Source organism: Protopterus annectens, chromosome 9.part0 (assembly GCF_019279795.1).
Source record: "Protopterus annectens isolate FY-2018-M chromosome 9.part0, PAN1.0, whole genome shotgun sequence".
Lineage (NCBI taxonomy): Eukaryota > Metazoa > Chordata > Ceratodontiformes > Protopteridae > Protopterus > Protopterus annectens.
Window position 1 is genome coordinate 283,104,281 of NC_056743.1, and position 25,424 is coordinate 283,129,704.

At 38.8% G+C, this 25,424-nt stretch overlaps 1 protein-coding gene across 6 annotated transcripts in view; it reads right to left on the reverse strand.

Moving 5' to 3' along the window:
* The window catches only part of ABCC8 (ATP binding cassette subfamily C member 8), a 2,552,355-nt gene that overhangs the window by 219,058 nt on the left and 2,307,873 nt on the right, over nt 1-25,424 (reverse strand). The gene's annotated exons all lie outside the window — the stretch shown is intronic.

Sequence of the window (25,424 nt, forward strand, 5' to 3'; positions counted from 1 at the left end):
AGGTGGCTTAGTAACTTGCTTTTTTTTCAAGTATTAATACCAGTTTGTTATTTGACAGCATTTGTTTGTGCACAAATGTGCTTCTCTTTATAATTTCAACTGTAAACACTGACTTCTGTTAGTAAGCTTTGCTATGACTAAGATGTATGCTATACTGCAATGTAATTAGAAGGTGTCTGTATTATTACTGCATGCTTTTTTAGTAAGAACAGTATTCATCTAAGTTATAGAGTGAATGACATACACATAGCAAAATTCATAGCTGAATTTACTCAAGTGGTAACCAGGCAAATGTATGATTAAATTAGATGTATTGTAAGCAGCAGAGGATCTGCTGTAATTTTCCCTCAGTCTTCTAGAAAGCTAATAAGTATGGAGCCTTCTACACTGTTTGATGTAAAACAGAATAGGAACTGTAAAATGGAGACACTCCCTCCACAGCTTAAATAAGCAAATAAGACTTCTTGTGAAGTCCTCCAAGGCAAACTATGAATCCAAATTAGCTTCCTCAACCAAGGACAACCATAAGGTGTTCTTTAGTTACATTCGTAACTTAAAAGGTAAGGCTCACATTTGCGCCAAACTTATAGTTAATGGTAACACAAGCACTGAGCTGGTGGACATAGGTAACCTGCTAGCCAACAGGTTTGGTGAAAACTTCACTCCCCTGTCCCCACCACATGTACTTTATGACATCCCTGCCACCTGTCCCCTACTTTGTATCTCTAAAGAGCAGGTCATAAATACCCTCTATAAGGCCAAAAACACAGAACCAGTGGGAGCTGATAACATCTCAGGCTGCGTCCTACATGGGCTCCAACAAGAATTAGCATCACCATTGGCTACTCTCTTTAATCACAGTCTAAGCACCAGCATTATCCCAGCTGAATGGAAAACAGCCACCGTTATCCCCCTGTACAAAGGTGCTGCTTCTACTGATCCCAGGAACTACACTATTATCCTGATTAGCCTTATCTGGAAGGCTATGGAGAGAATCATCACAGACCTTATCAACAAAGATATAGGTAATCTCCATACACTACATACTACCCAGTTTGGATCTGTCAAAGGGAGATTGTGCTTGTTAAACTTGGTGGACATCTTCAAGACAGTCACAAGGGCCCTGGACGAGGGGAAATCTGGATGTTAGAGGTGGTACAAACAAAATGTGTAAAAGTAATGCTTCGTATGGTGCTACTATTGTCATGGCTGATATTAATGATGTTACCAGAACAACTGAAGAATCTTTTAAAAGGCATCAAGGGAAATCATTGACTTAAGTAAAACCTATGACTTTAGGTTGGTATTTTGTGATATTATTGTTGTTCCACATTTTCTGGTTTATTAAGATGAAATAAAGGTCTTTTACAAGGTATATTAGGAGAGAATCCTCAAAGAGCACAGTGAACGTTATCCATATTTGGGAAAAGTTAGATATAAACCAGTCCAATTTTTATAATGATAGATTCCATTTAGGAAATCAAGGTAATTGCTTGGTAGGAAAAGAATAAACAAAGATGGTAAAATCTTTTTTAGGGTAAACACTGGGCCCTTGAGTAGAAAGGGAAAAAAATGCTTAAAGTGTCTTTTGACTAATGCTCCAAGTCTTAATAACAAAGGAGCAGATCTAGAGTCTACTATAGCAGGTGATGAATTTGAAATTCAACTAATAACTGAAACTTCTGTTTTGTGATAATAAAAGACCTATGTCTATCAGAAGTTATTCAATACACCCTGTCTGTAGACAAGTTTAGAAGAGTGGATTTTCATCCTTGACTGCCTTTGTTGATACCAATATTGAATTCCTACTAGCGAAAATAATGGATAAGGGAGAAACAAAAACATCGTTTTTTTTCTACCATCCTCCTAATATAAGTAAAACAGATGATGTTCTGCTTTGTAAAAACATTGGAAATTGTTTTCTTTGTGCTTTTTGATGCAGTAGCTGGTGAGCCTAACATTGAATGGTCCTTAACCAGTTCTAGTTGCAAAGAAGTTATTTGTTATTAGATAATGAAATAAGAGGCTATTCACAAATAGTTAAATAGTGTGCTGGGAAAGGTAACATTTTAGATGTGCTATGGTTATGTAGTAGATGGACTAATAAACAGTGTTTATTAATTCTTGCCTAGGCAACTATAACCTCTTGTGTCATGAGTTAAGGCTTTCTGTTGCTTTGGAACTTCAGTCAGTTCCAATTACAATGAATAATATTTACAAAGCAAATTGTTGATGGATTAAATACAGCTATAATTTCCTGGGAAAGGGAAAAGGAAATATTATTTAGTGCCAAACCAATCAAGCACTGATGGACTGTTTTATAAATATATTAATACTCTGATAGCTTGTTTTGTTGCTGAAGAACTTGTACCCAAGATGAAACATGGTCTGGGTGAAATTATATTTTAGCCAGAATTAAAAATGGAAAGACGGAGTTATGGAAAAATTATACAGCCCATTCTACACCACAGAATAATTTATGTTATAACAACTGCAAGAAGCTACTTCAGAGCCAGATTTACAGACTAAATTGTCACACCAGATAAACCTGACAAATAATCTGAAAGCAAATAAAGAGGCATTGTTCACACATTTCAGATGCTGTGGCTTAAGTTTATTTGATGGGTTATTTATGTTACAGAACCTGCTATTCTTGTGAATATGTTCACTGAAGGATTTTTAGTTAGTATTATCATATGAATATAACATCCTGTTTGGGTAAAATTCCATCTGTAGTGTCCAATTTTTTACAAAAGGGGATATTAGACGTGCTACAGGATATTAAGAAACATTTATTGTTTTGGTGGAAGCAATATTTTGAAATTTCAAATTTGCAAACCAAACACCTAAACTGAACTTAAAAAATTCATCTAATCATCTAGTAAATACAGGTCAGGAATTCTTCAACTGGACCATATAGCTTAAATGGCTATGTTTTGAAGGGTATTGCATTAAGTCTCGTTCCCTGTATAAATTACTTATTTCAAATTCTTTTGAAATTGTATATAGAAAGATGCCTTATTGATACCTGAATAGAAATATAAGGTCAACTTGTCATTTTCTGATGCAGACCTGTAAGCTTAACATGTATTCTGGGGAAATGTTTTCAACATGCACTATGTGTGTCCTTTAATGACATGTTTGGCATAACTAAGGTTATTTTTCAACATGGTCTTACTGTTGGCAAAACATGCATTACAAATTTGTTTTCATGATCTGGCTGTGAGCAGTCTTGATGAGGGTATACGTGTTTATTTCATATACTTGGATCTGGACAAGGCATTCATTTCATTTCTATATGAAGTTTTCCTGGATATTTTGAAAAACTCAGACATAGACAGATATGTTTCTATATGAGTTGTGAGCTGGTTAACCAATATGGAGTATAGGCATATATATACTCTGCCCCAAGAGTGTCTGCAAGAGGTATCCCTCAAGGATCAATTCTGGGACCACTAGTTCTGAATTTTTTATGAAAGCTTGTCCAGCTAATGAAAGAGTTTGGTTTAGTAAGTTTGCTGATTATATGAAGATTGGCCGTGAGTTATTAATGTAAGAGATTATTGTTTCATGCAAAATTTATGGATTTACTGATTAGCTGGATAAATTCTAAAGGTATGAAATTTAATATTAACAAGAACAGAGTAGTTCATTTTGGAGCAAGGAACTTTGTATTTCCATATGCACCAGATTACCAAAGAAGTAAATTATCACGTCTGGTAAGGGATCTGGGCATCCTGGCTGATTCTCAGTTGAGTTATGAGACTAACACTAAACAAGTAATCCAAAAAGTTACAGTTTAATTAAAAAATTGTTGCACTGTTTCTCTAGAAGGCACAAAAGTTTTTTTTTATTGCAGAAATATATTGCTAGTGTTTGTCCAATTATTGATTTTTGCTGTTATAATATGAGACGAATGAAGTCCTTAAAGTGCACACAGAATACATTTACAAGACAAAAGAATAGTTGTGTAAAATCTTACCATAACCATAGATGTCCTTCTCTTTCATGCTGCAGTGTTCTAGGTGTGGGATTTCCTGCCCTAAGGTGACTCGTACGTCGGCTTCTATACAAAAGCTTCAGCTTGGCTGTTGCAGTGTGTGTGGGACATCACACATAGGGCCATAAACCAGGGGCCTTAAATGTGACGTCTGCACTCACAATCCTCAGAAGGCCGGCAGGCAGAGAATAAGGCCCAGCAGGAGGGATGCCAGTTGCTTACAGGTGTGTGACCTGGGGTCCTACTGTAATGTAGGTAGTACAGGTAAGAAATATGACCTGGGGGGACTGGTGAATGGAAAGGAATACTGCAACATAGAAGAGAAGGACATCTATGGTTATGGTACGATTTTACACAACTATTCTATGTCCTTCTATTCCTATGTTGCAGTATTCTAGGTGTGGGAGTGTACCACAGCTTAAGGGGATGAGAGGGTGGTGGTAGAAGAAGAGGGTTCTACAATACCCTAAAGGATTGCCCTGACAAATCCTGTCCTAGCTCTGGAAACTTGGTCCAATTTGTAATGCTTGGTTAAAGTGTGGATAGTGGTCCAGGTGACTGCTTCCAAAATGGATGCTTTGCCTAGGCCTTTCATAAAGGCCCTTGAAGTGGCCACAGCTCTAACAGAATGAGCATTGATTCCCATTGGAGGGTCCTTTCCATGGTGGGAGTAGCAGAGGCAAATAGCTTTCCTGATCTAACATGCAATGGTTTGCTTGGAGACTGCCTTGCCCAGGGCTCTGGGGTGGAAGGAGACAAAGAGCTGGTTAGCCTTTCTGATGCCCTTGGTCTTGTCCAGGTAAAATCTAAGTTGTCTGTGCACATCCAGGGAGTGCAGTATCTTCTCCCCTTCATTAGCGGGTGAGGAGAAAAAGGTGGGCAGATGAATGAATTGGTTATGTGAGAGAGATCACTGACCACCTTAGGCATAACGGAGGGTTTGGTTCGCAGGGACACCCTGTCTTTGTGGAAGACAGTGTAGGGGGGACAGGCCATTAAAGCCTGCAATTCTGACACTCTTCTGGCTGAAGTGATAGCCATCAGCAGGACCATCTTCCATGTACACATCTGTAAGAAGTAAGGCCCGACAGTTTCAAAGGGATATTAGGTTAATTTCTCTAAGATGTATTTAAGGTCCCAAGGCAGAGGGATAGGTTTCATAGGTGGTCTCATGTGCAAGATCCCTTTAAGGAAGAGCCTTACGTCGAGCCTGGCTAGCAAGGGGGGTTCCAGGGGCAGGCAGGCTGATATGGCCGAGAGGTGTACTTTTACAGAAGAATAATAAAGGCCACTTTTTTATCAACTGACACAAGTAGTTCAGAACCAGGAGAACCTCAGTGGAGCTAGGGTCCCTTCCCTTTTGCAGACACCATTTTGCAAATCTTTCCCATTTAGCCAGGTAAGATTTTATGGTGGTAGGTTTCCTTGCATCCCTTAGGACTGAAAGCACATCCTCTGAGTAACGGTGTCTGAAAGGGATCAAAAATTTATCACCCACAGTGTCAGAGACAACATCTGTAACTGTGGCTGTAAGAGAGTTCCTTTTTCTTGTGACAGTAGGTCCACCTTGTAGGGTAACTTGAAGTGATTTCCCTTGGCTAGTTTGTGAAGTAGGGGGAACCAGTGCTGCCTTGGCCAGTAGGGAGTCACTAACAAGACTTTTGGTTTGTCCTTCTGAACTTTCAGGAGGACTTTCTGAATCAGTGGGAATGGGGGAACGCATAAAGGAACTTCCCCTCTCAAGAGATGCTGAAAATGTCCACTCTCCATACTAGAGAGGAGTGGGTTTTTGAGCAGAAGTTCTGCAGTTGCCTGTTCTGGGGGGAGGCAAACAGGTCTATTTGTGGAGCACCCCACTACAGGACTATGTTTAAGAAGACCTCCCTGTTCAGCATCCATTCGTGCTGAGGTGAGGAGGTCCTGCTCAAGAGATCTGCTTGGTGGTTGTCCTGTGAGAGGATGTAGACCACCTGCAGGATTAAGTTGAGGCAAGAGACTAAGTCCCATATTAGCAGGGATAGACTGCACAGCTGATAGGCCTTTGTTCCTCCCTGCTTGTTGAGGTACCACATCACCATGGTGTTGTCGGTGACAATCTGGAACACCCCTGGAACCAGAAGGGGAGTGAAGGTCCTTAGAGCTAAGAAAACAGCTGTAATTTCCCTGATATTGATGTGTTTGGTCTGAAGAGAGGGATGCTATTTTTCTTGAATCCTGTAAGAGGCCAGAGTTGCTCTCCAACCTGAATCTGCATCTGTATACATAACCTGAGTTGGGGTGGGTGGCTGTAGTGGGAGCCCTGAGTTCAATTGCACTTGCTGGATCCACCATCTGATTTCTGTTTTCAGACAGAGAAGGAGGGGGATGGCCTACTCTAGGGGATGTAGGTGCTGGGACCAGGTGTTCTTCAGGAACCACTGCAGCTTGCACATGTGCATTCTTGCCAGTGGTAGCATGGGGATGGTTGCCGCCATTAAAACCAAGAGACTAAGAAATTGCCTTGCTGTCACCTTTTGGGATAGTAGAGCTTCCTGGAAGTGTGAAGTTAAAGACAGAACCTCGTCCTGAGGTAGAAAGACTTTTATTGTCTCTGTTCTGATTCTGCAGCCAAGGAAAATATTGTCCTGGTTTAGGATCAGAGAGGATTTGTGGAGGTTGATGGTGAATCTTAGGTTCTGCAGAAGGGACATGGTGAAATGTAGATATTTCAATAGAGCATCCCTGGATCTGCCAGAATCACGATGTCGACCAGATAAGGGTAAATCTGTAATCCCCTGAGTTCTGCAGAAAGCAATGGCTGAGGCTAGGCACTTTGTAAAGACCCTTGGGGCCATGGATATACCAAAAGGCAAGGCAGTAAATTGGAAGTGAGAGGAAGGCCCAGAGAAATGCAGGAATTGTCTGTGGAAATTCCTTATGGGTATGTGCAGGTAGGCTTCTTTTAGGTCTAGGGTGACCCTGAATGCCTTGGCTGGAATGAGAGGCAGCAGGGTGGGGAGAGACAGAGCATTTTGAAAGAGGGTACCCGAAGATGAAGGTTTAGAAAGGACAGATCTAAGATGGATCTCCAGGGGCCATCTTTTTTGGGGCCCTGGAAGAGACGGGAGTAAAACCCCTTTCCTTTCTGTCCTGGAGGGACAGGTTCTATGGTGCCTAACTTTAAAAGATCTGCCAGAACTTGTGGCATGAGATGGGCCTGTTTTTTGGGTAGGGAAGGGATGCCTCTTCTGGGTGGCTTCTCTTTCCAGGATATGAAATACCCTTTTTGGATAATGTTTAAGACCCACTGGTCTGAAGTGATGGATTGCCAAAGGGGGAGACAGTGGGAAAGGTGGGCTGAGAGGAGGGAGGTGGGCAAGGCAGTCACACATTACTGGGGCCACCTCTGTCCTGAAAGGGCTGTCTGGGTTGCTGTGGTGGAGCAAGGGATCTGGAGTTGGTAGGTCTTCTAGCCCCTCTCCTGGACCTGGAAGAGGAGGGCTGTGGAGTACATCTTACAAAGCTGGCCTTAGCAGGGTAGTTCCTATAATACTTGGGTAAGGGCGACACCAGCAGGTGCTTAATGTCCTGGAGTTCTTTGCTTTTTTCATGTAGATTTTTAAAAAAGTCAGCAGATTGTCTTCCGAACTGCACATTGTGGTCCAGAGGGGCGTCCCGGATTTTAGCCTTGAAGTCCTCAGGGAGGTTCTGGAGTCTTAGCCATGAGTACCTCCTGAGGGCTGAAGCAGATGCTGCAGACCTGGCGGATGCTTCTGCAGCATCACAGCTGCACCTTTTGGAGTGCCTGGCTACCTTTTGAGCCAAGGAAAGTTTGGATGAGATGTCCGTCTTGCTGGGACTGTCAGGCAAGGAAGCCAGCATGAAATAGGCTTGAGAGACCAAGTCTAATGCATACTTGGTCATGTGGGTCTGATAATTTATGGCTCTGAAAGTCAAAGTAGAAGATGTGCACATCTTCTTCCCCATCCTATCCATATACTTACTGTCTTTGTCAGTGGGTAGTAGGGAGGCAGAGGGCAGCAGTATAGATTGCTTATCTGTTATGGTGGCAATAACAGCTGGGTCCACCAATGGTGGTTTAACTAAAAATTTGTGGTCCACTGCTACTTTATAGAAGTGGTCAGGATGATTAGGGGCCAGAGGCTGGGAGTCAGGGGCCTTAGAGGCAGCATTGAAGGCATCCAAGTAAGCAGGCAGAACACGGGGAACTACTGAAGGGGAGGGTGTTTCCACTTGCAACAGTTCAAAGTACCTGTTTTGGTTTTTGGATGTCAGTGATTTGGGAAGTCTTCCATTTAAAGTAATGCTTCATCTTGGTGATGATCTCACCAAAAGTAATGTCCTCAGGGGGAGAGTCCCCCTCCACAGATTCCTCATCCGGAGAGTAATATTCCTGGGGTGAGGCAATCTGGGAAATATAAGAAATGGACTCCTCTGATGAAGAGAAAGAAGAGTCATGCTCTTCTTCCCTGACCTGAGGGGTTATGGATGGGAGGGAAGGAGCAGAGACAGGCTTAGGGCTCAGAAGAGGCAGGGTGGCTGAGGCTGAAGGCCTAAGGGCCAAGAAGGCCTGCATGAGAGAGGAAGTGAAGGCCTGCCAATCTGGTGTGACTTCTGAAGAAGAGGAGGTATGTTTAGTTTTCGGCTTCTTTTTGGCTGGAGAGGAAGAAGAGAGAGGCCTGATGTTTGGTCTGGAGATTAGCACATCCGAAGTCTGGATCCCTGACAGAGGTACCACCGAAACTGGTTCCCCCTCGACCTCGATGGGTGTTGACGTATGAGTGAGCTCTGAGAACATGCCAGTCATGGGCTATGAAACGGCTTCCTTGAGAGAAGTCGCTGCAGTTGATGGATCCTCCAAACATGCCTCAACTCCTAGATCAGCAGTTGGTAGTGTGTCAGTACGTGGAGCAGCAGGCGAAGAAGGCCTAAGAAACTTGGCCTTATTGAGCGAAGGTTCAGGTGCAGCCTCCAATGCAGGATCCATCCTAAGAGCTAACCGTTTGAGGCATTGGTTCTCAAGGTAGAGATTTAACGTGGCTAAACGGCTGTGCAAGGTCTTAGGCACAAACGATTGGACAAATAGCACAGTAGGAGTGATCGTGTTCCCGGCCTAGGCAAAAAACACACCTTTCATGGGCATCCTTGTGGGGTATCTGGCACCCGCATTGGCACTTTCCCTTTTTTCCTGACATCAGCTAAAGGCTACAACAATCAAGCATTAGCTATAACAATCATCAAAAATAAGAAAGTTTGAAACCCAACGGGCTACTTATCTTTAAGATACAACGTTTGTGAAGAAGCGATCATAAGATGTGAATGTCTTCTGTAGCTGAAAAGTTCTGGGAATTGTGCATGCAGGCATCACATTTAAGACCCCTGGTTTATGGCCTTAAATGTGACGCCCCACGCACACTGCAACAGCCAATCTGAAGCTTTTGTATAGAAGCCGATGTACGAGTCGCCTGAGGGCAGGAAATCCCACACCTAGAATACAGCAACATAGGAATAGAAGGACATTTAAAGGTTATGAACTAATGACTTATGAGAACATGCTTAAGAATTTAGCTTCTATTCTATAGCCTATAGGCTTCAGCGAGGTGACTTAATCCTCAAATATTTGTATGATGACTATCTGGCAGCTATGTTAGGAATAGAATTTATTAGTCAAGGACTTCATAAAATAAAGAATAATAGTCATCTTAGACTTGATTCAGCTAATTCAAGATTAAAGTCAACTTTTTCAGGTGATGGTTGGTAGATTATATAATTTCTTACCTGGGTTTATTAGATGCTTAGATGAATTAGAGCCCTTTAAGTTCAATTCAGATGTTTGGTTTGCAAATTGTAAAGGGAATTAAAATTAGGCAAACTCTTAAATGGCCTATTCTGAGTTTGAATTCCAATTCATTGAATCATTGAAGTGAATTGAAATAATGTATTCTTACTTTAAAAGTAATAAAAAGAACATACACAGAAATGGAAGAATGGGTTGTAAACAACTTTAGGAAGGACATGTATTGTTTGGTACACCTGTGGCAGGAAGACACAGGACAGTTTGTCTAACAAATGTTCACTGAACTGCTCCTTATGATGAGGAAAGGGAAAAGAAAATGACAATTCATACCATGTTGATGGTAGTGAAAGGGAAGGGACAGTTAATGAGTGAGTTTTATCATTAACTGGCACATCTTCATTGACTAGCTGATTGGGCTTTAACTGCATGAGCTCAACTGTTGAATGCACTTCTGATTGTAGGATGTCACACTGATATACAAAGATAGTGGAACTGCTGTTTGTGTGAGATCATTACGCATGGTTTTAAGGGAATTCCCCCCCTCTCAAATGGTCAGACAACCAAGAAGTGTATATATATATATATATATATATATATATATATATATATATATATATATATAGTCGGAAAGGGAGTGTGCCTCCTACAGGGGTTTTCATCTCTTCTCTTCTTGATTAATTTTAACCAAAGAGTTGTTTTACAAGTGACTCTGTATCAATCAGGGAACCAATTTTAATATGCTAAGTGTTAGTTAAAGCACCATGGCTACAGCCACACCAAAGATGAAAATCATTCTGATGCTGTACAAAAGGCAGTCATGATTTCGGTACTGCAGCATTCTGTCCAATAAAGGGAGTCTTCTATTTCATATTTTCAAAAAATGAGAGGGTAGCAAGATCTCTCCTCTTTCACTGGGAATCCACTGATAATAGGTGATCTCCGCCTAGCATACAAGGCATTATCTGATCCCAGACTGATGGATTTGTTGCACATAAATAGCATATATACCCATTCTAAGGAAATAAACCTCATCTATAACATAAACAGGTCATGTTGGAGGTACAGGTATGTGCCTCAAAGTTTATCCCTTCTCTGAAACAGGCATCCCATCCCTGTGAAGCAAACCTCATCCCTAATGTAAGTTGAACCAATGGATGGGAAATTGCAAATTTCCCCTAGTTTGCTACTTATGTTCATAATAACTTTGAATGCTTGATGTGTACAAGGCTATATCATAACAGTACAATTTCTTTGTGTTTCAACATATGTCAGCAACATTTTGGTAAATTTGGGGTAAGCCTGGCTAGATTTAAAATGGCTCTTGGGACAGTAGGCTAGTAGCTACCTATGAACCCTATAAATAACATCCATCAATGTAACTACAGAGTCAAGCCAAAAAAGAGAGAAGAATCTTGACTGCATAAGGATAGAAACTGGAAAAACATATGAGAAAGTAGTACAAAAGAAGTTACATAAATTCTGGCATCAAAAAAGCAGTGGACCCTAATTTGAAAGAATGATGTTAATGAAAAAAGAAGCAAACAACACTATGGCTCTCAAAATTATAGCATTTAAGTTACATAGAGAATTACAGAAGTGAAAAGATATACATCAATAACATTTAAATGTGTATAAAGTAGGAAATGCGGTCAGAAACTCAAGGTGTCATTCTAAGAAAACAAGGCAAAAAGAGAAATAATCTATATATGTTGTGCATATAATACTAAGCTACATTTCTGCCTCTATTACTCATAATAGCCAGCTATATTAAAAAGAAAAACAGTACATTGGCTGGAGTGTACTGCCTCAATGAATCAACCAATTGCACCTGTCATAAATATAATTAGTTATTTATTTTATTTTATTCATGGTCAGCACACTATTTGTTCCTGGGCATTTCATAACTAGTTTTGTGCATTTTTTTAAATTCAAAATAGGTAAAACATGGAATGAAATGCTTGTGCTTCAGATTTTGGTATATAACATTTCTTATCTACATCTATATGTATATCTATACACATCTATCTGTCTGTCTCTCTATATGTTTACATATATAGAGAAAGATAAACAAATATAGATGGATAGAAATACAGATATAACCTTCAGGATTTATTTATTTTGCTTAAGTAAACAACTGCTTTCAGTTATTTTGAAATAAAATGTAAATGTGATGATTGACAATAACTGCTTAGAAAAATACAACTGCTACCTACAAGCATTATTGCAGTCACCACTAAGTAACCACTTAATAGAGTAAACCAATTAGAACTTTCATTGCTATTGTGTGGTTCATTATATCAACAGTTATTCTGCATCAATAACTAATTATAAATATTTGTATGTACTAATTGCTAGTGAACTCTGGTTTTGCACTGATGATACCAACAGCTATAATAAGTAACAGTAGAAAGTAATGGACTTACCACAGTAATGAACTGACTGATGAACAGCATACAGAATTACTACAAAAGGATTGCCATATCTCACCATAAAACAAAACTGCAAGGACACAAGATGAAACACCAAAGTCCAAGGGTAACATACACTTAAGCAGGCATCTCATCTTCCTTTGGTGCATCAGTGTGCCATGGCTGCAATCTGCTCGTCAGCAAAGCAACAGCTAATACATTTTAGACAAAAAGTCCTTGTGATCAGTGTTCTATGGTACTGTTATAAAATAAAGCAGTGCGAAGCTTGGCCAGTAATTAGAATAGCCTTCCCATGCATAAGATGGTACAATATACAGTGTTTTTGCATCACTTACCCAGATAAATACTAATCCATTTATTGTAGAAACTGTCTGCATCTAGTTATCAGAATATCCTTCTGACAGTATCTGTTTCATATTGTTTTAAGTTTTTGAGATCTGACACTTGGATTAGTAGGTTTTACTATTACATCAATTTGTATCTAGTCAGTGCTGGAACTGCTTTCTTCCTAATTTATAAGACAGTATTAAATCATGTCAGCCTGTATATTTTAGTTGCTGTATCAGTTATCACATACATATCACCCTGCCTGTTTTAGATAACTACCTGAGTTATCTCTGCTGAGGAAATGCTTAGCTATGCTAAAACACACCAAGTAAGTTGATATCATAAGTAGACATTATGAAGCCCCCACGTATATTTTCAGAAATAAATATTCATTTTACAGAATGCTGACTGACACAGCACCTCATAACAGTAAAGTACACAGCCTTTAAGGTAAAGGATTGTACATGAGTTTGCAGCTCATGATTGTTTTTTGTATATCAACTATTGCTTTCCCCAAAAATATACTAGGCCATGTCATACCAAATTTTCTGAACTACAACTGAAGATGTGTTCCAAAGATCTAAGACACAACTAAAGAGAAGTGTCTTCTCTTAGAGTTGTGAGTATTTGGAGCTTACAAAAGAACTGTTCGTGGCAAAATATGAAAGCATCACAAATATGCTAAAAATTAACTTTAATGAGAAATGGCACAGCATGTGAAGTAATTCAGCAGCATTATCACTGCTCTTCAGTGAAAGCTAGCTCCTTTTGGTTTCCTCTATCAGATGAACACTCTTTCTCAATACCTGATGGTGTACACTGCTTGGACATACAATACATGCAAATGATATTCTTATTAATGGGTGGTATGAAAACAACTAATGTAGATACAGGTGAAATTCCAGCCTGATAGATCGGGCCGTCTCGTGCTACAGGACTGCAGCCCCCCCCCCCCCAGCTGTGGAAAAAAGAAAAAAAAACTAATTGGTGAGTCTCGGAATGTTTCCAAACTTCCACACATGTGCTCTCGGCAATCTTAGAACTCCACACTGCTGCAACAGCAGTCTGGAGTAGGAAGAAAGCACCTCGGTACTCTGATGCCCAGAATTCTATGTGGTGATGACCACATAGAATGAAAGAGATCAACATAGAATGGAAGAGATACAGACTGCAACATCCGCAGGCTGGAGCCTGCTCTCTTGTGAGGAAGGACGTGTTTACATGCTTACATGGTATTGACCTGAAGCTGCTGAAGACGAGGGGCATGGGAAACCAGGGTCAGGGTTGTTGTGTGTGTGTGTGCGTGGGTCAGGGTCATTTGTGTGTGTGTGTGGGGGGGGTTTAGGGTAATTGTGTGTGTGTGTGTGTGTGTGTGTGTGTGTGTGTGTGTGTGTGTGTGTGTGTGTGGGTCAGGGTCATTGTTTGTGTGTTTGTGTATGTGTGTTTGTGTTTGTGTGTGTGTGTGTGTGTGTGTGTGTGTGTGTGTGTGTGTGTGTGTGTAGGGGGGGTCAGGGTCATTGTATGTGTGTGGGTCAGGGTCGTTTTGTGTGTGTGTGTGTGTCTGTGTGTGTAATGCCCCAGTTGATATATACTGGTGGCTACAGAGAACTCAGAATATCTGGTGGTGGGTAGGGAATACCTCAGGCTTGAACCATGTACTTTGGGTGCAGGTAGCAAGAGCCTAAATTCCCTACTTTTGTTCTGCTCTGTTCCTCATAAAATCTGTGGATTTTTAATTCAGTACATAGTTGATGGTGCAGTGGTAGCACTGTTGCCTCACAGCTACAGGTTCTCTGGCTTGATTCTTGGTTGGGGTGCCTTCTGTGTGGAATCTGCATGTCCTCTCTGTGTTTGTGTGGGTTTGCTCTGCTGTCCTCCCATGTTACAAAGGCATGTGTCTGGAGTGTTTCTCCCTGGGCTTCTGCTGAAAACTGGCTTTTGTTCCAAGTCAGACTTTCCTGGTTAACAAATGTTAAATAAATAAAAATGCAGGCATTTGAATTTCAGACTTCATATTCTTCAGAAAGTACATGGTAACATAAAACCTTTTATTCTGGCAATTTTCTAAGTTTATAAGATGAATATTTGAAACTTCTCTCTATTTTTGGGACTGTATACCCCCATTATTGGCTTCATCCAGGTTTTTTTGTGCTAAGGTTGGGAGCTATGGTGAGATCTGAATTCACTGAATATGTTTGGGGGCTATATTCTCCCATTACTGTCTTTGTCCAGGTGTTTTGTGCTAAGAGGTTGACAGCTATGGTGAGAACTGAATTCACTGGATATGTTTGGGGGCTGTATTCCCCCATTATTGACTTTGTCCAGGTGTTTTGTGCTAAGAGCTTGACACCTATGGTGAGAACTGAATTCACTAAATGGTAGTCATTTAAGTTTCAGTCTTCCTCTCCTTCACAGAACAGCTGATTTGGCATAGTGGTATGTTGCTCTGACTGTTTTGCACATGATCATGGGTTCAAGACTTGGCAGTGAAATGGATGGTAGTAACACAGCATTTTATTCTAGCAACTTTCTAAGATTATACAAGCAATGTTTAAAATATGTACCTGCTTTTTGGGCTTTTCTCCTCCCCAATAAATTTTGGCTTTTTCCAGATTTCTTGGGCTGCAAAGTTGAAAGATACAGCTGAGTGTCTAGTACATTTTACATGGAGCTGAGAGCTACAGGGGAAGAGCAGTCTAGTGCTGCTTATGCTGAGTCTGCTTGCAATGTTAATAGCACACCAGGTAGTGTACTTGCTTTTGATGCAGAAGGCTGTGGGTTCTACTCCCACAATATGTAGGTGCATTGCTGATACTGTGTTGTAAGGGGGGTGGATGCTGCAGTACTTTTTGGCGAAGATACCTAGTAACTATGAAGCTGTTAGTTTGCCATCTATTCCCTATTGCAATATTACTAGCGTATAATTTTTTAATGTAACATAGGCAATTTATTGCTCAAGGGCAACAGCCACTTTATTCGTAGATAAAACAATGAAATATAAAGTTGTTTGCTAGCAGCAGCCTCTTCATTAGTTTCAGATCTCTTTAATGTGGAATTATATAGATGACATTTACTTCTTCAGAGATTGTGCATACTTACTGATAATGGTGGACTGTTGAAGTTTGAGTAGACTTTTATGATGGAAATGTTCTAAATTGGGCAGTTTTGTCATTATTGGTGCATGCATTTTGTTTCATTGTTTACTGGAAAAATGTTCAAAACAATACATTTAAAATGCCCCCTAACAACTGTACTGTATTATACAAGGAATACTATTTAATACAATCAGAAAAGTGTATCAAAGAACACATGTATGTTTTGTGTGCAAGGGGCCTATGATTTGAAAACAGCCCAAAGTTAATCTTTATCTGCCACTGGCAAAATGTATTTTCTTTGAATGTAGGTTTCAATGAATGTGAGTTTCAAGGGCAGAGAATTTTAATGCTAAATCTACTTTCATTGTGAAACTGCATTGCTTTGTTTAGCAGGTCTATTAGTGTTTGTGCTGTAAAATGCAAAATAAAACTTTCAAATTAAATCCAAATCATCACGGAAGTAAAGCAGTATGCACATTACAGTGTTTATGGTAAATGGGGTGAAACTGCCAAGTAATGGAACATTGGATTGGCTGCAGGGGGGAGGCTCAATTCGACCATGATTTTGTGAGGGGTGGAAGGGCAGAAAAATCAAAGACAGCCCCGGCTGAACTATACCTCTCAAATGTCCAGATTTTCTGCAGAATGAATCGATTTTTGCTTCTTATTTTTGGTTTGTTACTCATAAAATGTGTGGTTTTCTGGAAAATCATTTAGGAATGAAGTAATTAAATAATGACAGACATTGAGTTTCAGGCTTCATAACCTTCAGAAAAATGCATGCTAAAGCAAGACCTCTTATTCTATCAACTAAGTTCATACAAAATAATTTTTTAGTACTGTTTGTATGTTGCCCCAATATATTTGGCCTTCTCCAGATTTCCTGCATTAAGAGGTTGAGAGGTACGTGCAAATAAATCGCTTTATAGAATTAGGAATATCCAAACTTCTCAACTGTGCCCAATTTTGGATCAAAATGTTGCTCTCCCCCTAATAATCCCTCTGCAAAATAGCAATTTTGGAAGAAAACGTGGAGGGTTTATAATTATAAATAACTGTAGTGATCAGAGTTATAGATTTCTTTTATTTCAGAAAAGCATGTAGATTCTCTCATTTTGTCAGCTGTTCAAGTTAACAGTACTGATATTAAAAAAAGTGTCCCTTTGACAGGTTCTTAGCAGTATTGTGTGGAAATTTTATATTTTTGTATCACATTTTTGGTCCGTTTTTCATAAAATTGTGGTTTTCTGGCAAATCATTAAAGATTGAAGTTAGAAAATAATGACAGACATTTGAGTTTCAGATTTCATATCCTTCAGAAAATTCATACTAATGCAAGACCTACTACTATTCTATTATCTTTCTAAGTTTATAAGAGCAATATTTAAAAATTGTCCTTATTTTTGGGCCTTTGTCCCACTTCTATGTATGGCTTTGTCCAGATTTCTTGCTCTGAGGTTGAGAGGTATGACAAATGTGTCAGAGCCATCACTGTCAGCCAGAGACATTTCAAATTGTCACATACTTGTTGCACCCCACTCCACCATGTAGTGACTCTGGATGTGTCCAAGCAAGGCAATGAGCATCTATGCAGTGTAAGTGTGCACAGTATTCCCTCATCCAAGGTAGACACAAGTATGACAGTGGCTTTTCATCTGTCCTTGATTTTGCAAAATGTTCTGGTTTTCTGTCATTTTTATACTTTTGATTTATGCTTCTTATTATTCAGAAAATGTATGCTGTCATAGTGCCCTGTTGTTCTGTGTTTAAGCAGTAATGCTTTAATGACCATCAGGTAAGCTTGTCTGAGTTTGTAAGATGCATGTAAGCTTTAATAAGCTTAATGTTAAAGAATTACCAACACTGAAAAAGCCTTTTTGTTGTTGTCATGCAGAGAATATTCACATAACTAGATAACATATAAGACTTAGGTATTGAAACGCATATGACAGTATTTGTAATAAAGGACAGGATTACAGTATTTTCAGAACCTCATTACGTTTGTTGGAGACTTGCAGTCATCTTTGCAGGCTTTACCTGTAAACTAAACAGAATGCCAATCTATCACATGTGGTCCATAACCTGTGCAGTAATTCTTTAAGCAATTTATCTTGAGATTATTTCTTTTTTGCTGTTCATTTTTTTTTACTTTGATCATGTTTTCCCCATGAAACAAGTAGATAGTTGTCAAGCAGCAGGTCTTTTTTGGATAAGAAAGGTTTTTACAAGTGGAGGTATCACAGAGATTACTATTTTCAGCATGTTACTTGGTACATTTATAAAACTGAATATACATTATAATTAGAAATGCAGTGCAAGGAGAAGTGGTTTGAGTAAAGTGTTGCTTGTTTTTTTTATATACTTGATTTTGACTGGCATTCCAGTAATGTATTTAAAAAGTAGTTTATTTTTTCATGCCTCACAATCTTTTTGTTTCCATGTAGATATTAAGTAAGCTGTCATGTAGCCAATGCATTGAAATATTTTTTTCTTCTACACTTCATTTTGTCTTGATTGGACTCTCGTAATGATGGTTTGGCATCCAGGGCAGCGTATTTAATTAAAGTTCCTGTTGTTGTGGTTTTGAGCATAGCTCTGCCCCTTTCTAGTTGGCCACATCCCCTTCCCATTGGCCCCACCCATTCAACTGTCTCGTGCAACCCCCCTTGGATTTAAAGTCACCAGCCGCCACTAGATATAAATACATAATTTCCTCATATCACCATTTGAAGTACAAATCACACCTATTTCATACAGTGGCATGCAACACCGAATACAAAATAATATGTGATGATTCAGTTTGAGATATTAGACTTATAAGATAATATATATTACTTCTGAAATACCCAACTCATCTAAATATTCTTATAGGTGTGGCAAAGGCCATGTAACTGACTATGTAAGAAGCAATGGTGAATTTCTTCCATCTTACAATCCTTATTAGAATACATAGATTTGATTTCTAGACAAATAGCAATATAGTCCTAACTAAATATGTGACCTGATATAATAACTGTTTCTGAGAATATGATTTGAATCGCGTGATCTGAAATTATATGAGCATACTACAATGAACAATTGGAAACACAGACATTGTCACTTAACGTGGGATTTAAAGGATATTGAATAATGTAGTATATTAATCAAGTGAATAATTTCCAGGTTAAACTTTTTTATGTATTTATTTTTTTGCAGAGAAGTATTTGTAGTTTGAAAGAATTTTATGTAATCCAAGATGTGCAATAGGTTTCACTTGATGATTTGATTCAGATTTGCTTGGAACTTATTTGTCTGATGTTTCTTGTTGGGTAGAATTTGCCTGAGCAGGATCATGATTATTTCTCTTGCACATGATTTTACAGTATTAGAGCAGGCATCACCAGCTGGTCAGAGAATGAGCAAAAGTAACATATGCACCTTTAAGTCCATTTTGCTCTTTTTCAGAGTTTGTATATGATAAAAGTGAGAAGTTTTTTAGGAAAAGGGTTTGGTGGATGAGGTCCCTAGCATGCAGGTTGCTGATGGGCTTGAACCCCTGCAAAATTGTTTTAAGTTGTGCATTTTAGTATTGTCTAGTGTAATAATTATATTCAGTTTCCTACTGCATGCAGTATTTCTATTAGTTTGTCTTACTTATGCTTGAATGTGTAGATATCTATTGTGATTCTTTGAAATATAGGTAATTTGATTTTTAGGGGAATATTGCTGGCCTTTTGTGGTATGGACATATTAGCTTCAAGATAATATAAAAGTGTTACCATCAGCAAATATGAGTAATGATGAGCACATGCGGGGGTGGGGGGGTTGAGGCTTCCCTGCACTACCTTATTCTTGTGTGCTTTCCCTAACTTTAATCCTATCCTTAACCATAGTCCTACACAGTGGATACCACTATTCAGATAGGGCCTGTTTTGGGTTTCATTTAAAGCAGGAGAAAAATATTCAGTGTTTTGTAATTCACTCTTAGTTGTGTACCAATATTTTGTGCATTAGCTATTTTTTTCAGTCATTTGATGTTTGCTTTTTTGTATAGTCAGTGTATCCTGATATAATATATGTTAATTCATCTACAACAACACTGTGACTCAAGCGGTCAGACACAACAGAATAAACATTCTACCGCTTGCACACTACAAATATGCCCAACAAACAGCATGTTCAGTCAAATACCAACACACAGACATAGTCACACACACCAACAAACAGCATATGTTCAGTCAGACCAACACACAGATGCAGCCACACCCACCAACAGCATGTTCAGTCAAATACCAACACACAGAGTCACACATGAAAAAAGCAGCATATTGAAATACCAACACATAGACACAGTCACACACACCAACAAACAGAATGTTCAACTACCAGCACATAGTCACTGTCACACAAACCAACAAATAGCATGATCAGTCAAATACCAACACACAGACACAGTCACACAAACAGCCATGTTCAGTCAAATACCAAAACACAGACACAGTCACACACACTAACAAACAGCATGTTCATTCAAATACTAACACAAAGACAGTCACACACCAACAAACAGTCATGTTCAGTCAAATATCAGCAAACAGTCACAGTCACACACACTAACATACGGCCATGTTCAGTCAAATACCAACACAGACACAGTCACACAAATCAACAAGCAGCATTTTCAGTGAAATACCAATGGACAGACACAGTCATGCACACCAACAAACAACATGTTCAGTCAAATACCAACACACAGGAGGAGTCACACACACCAACAAACAGCCATGTTCAGTCAAATAACACACAGACACAAACACACTATCAAACAGCATGTTCAGTCAAATACCAACACGCAGACACAGTCACACACACCAACAAACAGCATGATCAGTCAAATACCAATACACAGACACATTCAAACACCAACAAACAGTATGTTCAAATACCAACATGCAGACACAGTCTCACAGAACAACAAACAGTCGTGTTCAAATACCAACATACAGATACAGTCACACACACCAACAGTCATGTTCCAATATCAACATACAGACACAGTCACACACACCAACATACAGACACAGTCACACACACCAACAAACAGTCACGTTCAGTCAAATACCAACAAACATACACAATCACACCATAAACAGCCATGTTCAGTCAAATACCAACACACGAAACAGTCACAAGCACACTAACAAATAGCATGTTCAGTCAAATACTAACACAAAGACAGTCTCTCTCACACACACACACACACACACACACACACACACACACACACACACACACACACACACACACACACACACACACACACACACCTGTCATGTTCAAATACCAACAAACAGACACAGTTCCACATGCCAAAAACACCCATGTTCAGTCAAATACCAACACACAGATACAGTCATGCATGCCAAAAACAGCCATGTACAGTCAATAGCAACACACAGACACAGTCACACACACCAAAAACAGCATGTTCAAATACCGACCTACAAACACAGGAACACACACCAACAAACAGAATAACAATTAGCAAACAATTGCTAGACTATCTCCTACAGGAAGAACTCCTATCCCCTACACAACATGGCTTTCATCCTTCCCATAGTACTATCACTGCCCTTCTAACCTATATAAGTAATGTCAAATAAAGTTAGAGATAATGGCAAACAAGTCTCTTCCTTATTTCTAGACTTGTCTACAGCTTTTGACACAGTCTGTCACAGCAAACTTCTATTTCAAATGTCCTCACTAGGTCTCTCTCAGCTCACCGTTCTGTGGTTCAAAAGCTACATGTCCAATAGGTCAGTAAAATGGTACTCCATACTCTTTCCTTACCTCCCAATCACCACCAGTGTACCACAATGCGCTATCCTTGGTCCCCTCCTGTTTAATATTTTCACCAACACCCCCTATACTTCCATACAACAGGCCACCCTAATACAATATGCAGATGATTCCATTATCATTTGCACATCTAACATCGTACTCCTCCAAAACATTACTCAGGAAGCTTTAACAGCAACTGAAAGTGGTTTCATAACTCAGAACTTATGCTCAACCCCAAAAAAGAAAAAGAAAACTAGTACTTTTTTTCTCCAAACCCCTCTCTCATGAAAAAACAAAGTCCTCTTTCTTGACGATGCAAGCACTGAAGTCACTTCTTATAGCAAACTATTGGGGTGATAGTGGATGATAATCTCACATTTGACTTGTATATATAAAACTGCAAAAGAAAAACACACCAAAAAGTAGGGATGCTTTACAGATGCAACTAAAACTATATTTGCCTCTACTTATCTCTTCCACACTCCTCTTTATGGTGCTCCCAACTTTACTGACCTCCAGGATTTACAAAAATTAAAACATGAACAATGCTATAATAAAGTTGCTAAATTTGCAGCACAAACCCCTTTCAGGACCCACCAATGTATAGCATGGAAAAGCCTTAATTGGTTAGAACTGCCATATTTATTTATTTAATTGACAATCATTGACCGGGAAAGTCAGACTGGGCTAGTGCCCTTTTCCAGCGGAGGCCCAGGAAGAAATGCTCCACAGAAGAAACAACTGCATAGTAGTACTTCATAAGCTCACAAAGAAACAAAAAATGCATAATTATAACATATAAAGTTCACAGATAGAAAATTATATACAAAGTGTGAGGGTAAGTAATCACACAATTGAACTATACAGAAAAGGGAAAGTACTCACAGGCATAATGAAGATATGCAATGAGATTAAATTCACAAAAATACACAAGCATATGGAATAGGAGTACAAATAAGCTTTAATAGTTCACAGTCAAGTAAGTAATTATGTATAAAAATTATGATAAGAAGTTGGAGGTAGTTATGTTTGACAAGAATGGTAGGATGAGGCGGCATAGTGCTGTATCTCGGTTTAGACGTTTAGAGAACTGTAGTAAGAGTTGGCAGCTATGTGAATAATGAGAGTATTATTCAGAGTAATAAGGACGGTATGGTAGATACTAGTGAAGTGATAGTGGAAGACACAAACTGGGAAAGAGAAATGGAATTACAGAGGGTGGTTTTTGTTAGGCTTACTACAGTGGCAGGTCCACAATTCCATATACACAATTTCTTATCACCTATAAAATTATCCAGCATACATCTTCCTGTCCATCACTAAAAACATTCTACACAACTATGTTCCTAGTTGGTCACTGCAATCCAGTGACCAAAAACTGCTCTGTCTGCAAACCTAGCAAATCTGCTGGGCATTGTCTGTACTCATACCAGGTTGCTAAGACAGGCAATTCCTTACATATATCCTTCAGATTTATAACCTCCCTCCCATCTTTCAAAACTACTCTGAAAGACTTCCTAGCTAAAACCTGTCTCTGTTCTTGCTCAAAACGAGGATAAACTATATCCCTTAATATGAAGTACTGTTTCATTCCTTATACCTCCTTACTCTCCCTCTTTCACTTACTTCCTTACTGCTGTCTAATTCTCTTCCCTAACTCTCACTCTAAATATACCATAAGCCTGCCTTTCCCTCACTTCATATTGCAATTAACTTACCTTTAACTTTTCTACAAACTGTCTAAAGTGTCTCTAAATATAAATGATTGTCATATAACTTGTATCGATTCTTAAACACAGTTTCTATATTATATCTAATTTGTTATAATTAAACAGCAGATGTTTTTGTTTCATTTTTAGCTTTAGTTTTGAAGATTGTAAAATTATTGTTCTTAAAATGTTTTGCAATAATCTTTTCTCCCCGGGCCTCCATTGAAAATGGGCTTTTATCCAGTTGGACTTTCCTGGTAATCAAATGTCAATAAATAAACAAACAAATAAATAACTGTACAATCAGTGCTTTGTGTAAGAGGGCAAGCCCTCTTGCCTTTCTCATGTGGTCTGTTCATGCACCCATACCCCAACTAATTATATGTACCAACTCTGAGATCATACAAGTATGGTAAAAGGGCATATTCCTTATCTGTCTCTGCCAGTCTTACTCAGATAACAACCCATCACTTAGTGATCCCTGAAATACATACATTACCAACAAGCTGTGCTAGCAATTTACACAAACAATACAGCAACTAGCAGCACCTTACAATAAAGGCTATTTATGTATATGCTCTACTTGGAAAAGTACACCATTCAACAGATTGGGACAGAGCTAAACATCAATCAGCTGTGTCCTCGACCATATAAACAGAACCCATATGTGTCAGTAAATAGAGAGAGACAGTGTGTGTGTGTGTGTGTGTGTGTGTGTGTGTGTGTGTGTGTGTGTGTGTGTGTGTGTCTTTGGGGGTGTTTGCTTTGACAGTCATGTGATTATTTGCTCCAACCAGAAGACATTTTCTCTACTTAAGTTATGAATACAATTTTTATACTTCAAAACGTATTTGTATGAAACTAAATATAATTTAGGTGTTCTATCATATCCCCATGAATTAATCCTTTAAACTCAGTTTCCTTTCTATGTTTTTCTTTTTCTGTAAGTATTGTTTAACTCATTCACTCCAATAGAGCTCAAGTAATTTGCACTGTAACTTCCAATGGGCGGAGCCTAAGTATTTTCACAGAATCAAATTGTCCTCGCATTTTAAACAAATGTTCATATCCCTGAAACCATAATAATTATTAAAGAAGTATAAATGACAAACTCTTCAGTGCAAACTATTTTTGTAGTGGTAGTATTCTTTAGGTTCTAGGCCTTAAACTAAATTTTATGATTCACAGTAAACACAGTAACTATTACAGTTGGAATATTTTGTAAACAACTTACAATATCTCAGCAACCACTCAAGTTACACACATAATGTCAGCGGCATTTTATTCATATAGCTGAGAGCTTTCATATGAGGCTAAGGAGGTCTGTCTATGTTACTTGGTTGTTGAAATATTTAGAAATATATGACAATTATATTTATATAAATTAATATCACAGAGGTCAAATATTAATACAGTTGAGTTTGCTATTGTGTATGCTTTAAGATGAAATCTTTTAAAACCTTGTAAATAGCATAGTTTTAGAATTTTTGATGCAAATATGAACAAGCAATATTTGACGACTAGAGGCGTCAGTAGCAGTTAACTGCAAATGCACCTGGAGACATCACTCAGATGTAATGAGTTAATAATTTAACTACACAATTTTAGGATTGAAGGTTTCATTTTGCTTAATTTTATGTTCTTTTACCTGAAGTCTGTTAACCTGAGTACATGAAGTTATGTCTTGCTGCTGGGTCATAACCGACCAGTCATGATTTATTTTCTTGAGTATTCTTGATAGGATGGTTAAGCTGAAACATAGTATGTGGCTGTAATTCAAATGTTGTTAGTGTAAGAATTATTTGGTTCTTTTATACAATTAAATTAAAGTTTTATGATCATAGGCACTGCTGTGAAAAATGAAGGAGCCGTCACCACTGTTTACATAGAGTAGGATTGTGGAATAACAAAAAGAGTTACAGTTATGAAAAGTTCATGAGACTCATCTTGTCTCATGCACTTGATGCCCTTTGTGGGCTTTGAATACTGCGAGAGCCCAAGTTAGTCACATAACCAGATAGCACTACCAGATTACCTTTGAAAAAAGACAAGTGTGCCTAACTGATCCTCTTAGTTGACAAATAAAGTAATAACAATGAATCCAGGCTACAGATGTAAGACACATTTGCTTTCTAAAGCAGCATTTTGAAGATAATTGTAGGTATCTGTTTGATTATAATGAGATTATTAAGTGAAAAAATATCTGGACCCTTCATTCTAGAACATGCTGATGTGATGAAGTCAGTA